Source organism: Ixodes scapularis, unplaced genomic scaffold (assembly GCF_016920785.2).
Source record: "Ixodes scapularis isolate PalLabHiFi unplaced genomic scaffold, ASM1692078v2 PGA_scaffold12__126_contigs__length_90152505, whole genome shotgun sequence".
In the NCBI taxonomy this organism is placed as follows: Eukaryota; Metazoa; Arthropoda; class Arachnida; order Ixodida; family Ixodidae; genus Ixodes; species Ixodes scapularis.
The window spans coordinates 25,400,828-25,402,476 of record NW_024609838.1 but is presented as its reverse complement, the minus strand read 5'-3'; the positions used below and the strand labels follow the sequence as shown (position 1 = coordinate 25,402,476).

General features: G+C 51.6%; 1 pseudogene; it reads left to right on the top strand.

Annotated features, from left to right (window-relative positions):
* Positions 1 to 497: 497 nt before the first annotated feature.
* LOC115324170 lies at positions 498 to 1,444 on the top strand (annotated as a pseudogene).
* The last annotated feature ends 205 nt before the right edge of the window (positions 1,445 to 1,649 follow it).

The following is a 1,649-nucleotide window of genomic DNA, read 5'->3' as shown; positions in this document are numbered from 1 at the left end:
CGCGCGGTTACGCCGACCAACGTTACTAGATACTCTTCAGTTCTCAAACTGCGGAGCTCCGCCTGACGCCTATCTGTTGCGCTCCGCTTGGGGGCGCGCGCGACGGAGCTTGCCCGGCAGGCGCCAAACCCCACGGCCGACCCGGCATAGCAACACGTGGAACACGTTGCGGGTAGTGTGCGGCGGCGGTGTTTCCGTTTGGTTACGTTTGCGCTCGTAGCCGCGTGTGTTGTGTTTGTGCATCGTGCTGCAGCTGCATGAAGCATGCCACGCTCTCGTGCAGCGGTGTAAGAGCGGGGACGATTCTATGCGATTTGCGGAAGAGACATTTTTTCAGGCCACCCAGCCAGCGACGCTTACCGCCTTGAACTCTGGAAGCGCGCAGCACCAAGGCTGGACAAAAAGCTTTCGAGCTCGTCTTCCGTTTGCGACCTTCACTTCCACGATAATGACATCTTGAAGGTCTTCGAGCACAACGTTTGTGGCGATGTGGTAGCTATACCGTGCGACAAATAGGCACTGAAGCACGACGCCATGCCTAGCCTGTTCCCGAATCGTCCTAAGTATCTTTTTAAACCGACACGGAAGCGCAAAGCCCCTACTCGCAGACTGTCCCCGGCAAAAAGCAGGCGCCGAAAAGAACAAGGTGAGCGGTCGATTGCAGCAGTTCAAGGCGAGCCGAATGTTGTACTTGTTCGTGTGGAGGACACATTGAAGACCGCTGGAGAGGCTCGTCGATCAAACAGAGCTAGCTTGAGCAATGAGATTCAGGCTAGGCTACTGAAAATGACATTTCCATGTGTTACTCCTGACCAAATGAATGATGAGCACAGCTACTTTAGAGGTTCACCAGACGACAGTGTTGCGTATTACCTATCTGGGTATGTTGTACACAAAATGAGCAAGCGCACAGAGTGCCAGTTGTGCCTGCATGACATTAGTTCAGCAGCTCCTGTCGTCGGTTCTGACGCATACTTGACCATATATCGGAGCTTCAAGGAAGGCAGCCTGAGGCACCCCAGCAGTTTGACTCTCTCGTGATGAGGAAGGTCTCTGTGGGGACTTGTTTTGGAAGGTTCTGGACAAGCTGGATAAGTGCAATGTAACGCGGCTGGGTTGTGGTCAGCACAAGCCCACGTTCATGTGCCAAATGTTGTATTTTCTTTTTTTTTTTTTTTTTGTCACGCGGATGCATTTTTACGCGAGGGATATCAACCGTCGCCTGCAATTCTCGAGAGAGTCGCCATCGCCAGCAAAAAAGCTCGTCTATCATGAAACCGCGTTCAACAATTGCATTGTGTGTGCGTCTTTGTGTCTCGCACTAAGTGCTTTTCGCGCCACCGAGAGAATAAAGTTTCTTTGCTTTGCTTATTTTTCGTTTTCAGTAACGAGTACGCAAAGAGTGGCGGTGATACTTTCCGGGCAGCTTCGCCGCTGCTGCTTTTTCCTGTTCATTCCGCTCATTTAGAGCCTCTGCCCAACGTCTGAAGAGGTCCCTAATGACTGCAAAAATCGGAGGCGCATTGCATGACACAATTCTAAGGCAAAGATTGCCCTAATTGTAGACAAACCCCCGAGATTGGGGAAAAGATGAAGGACAACACAACACACCGAGTGTCACACAGAGTTGAGACTGTGTTGTTTTGGCC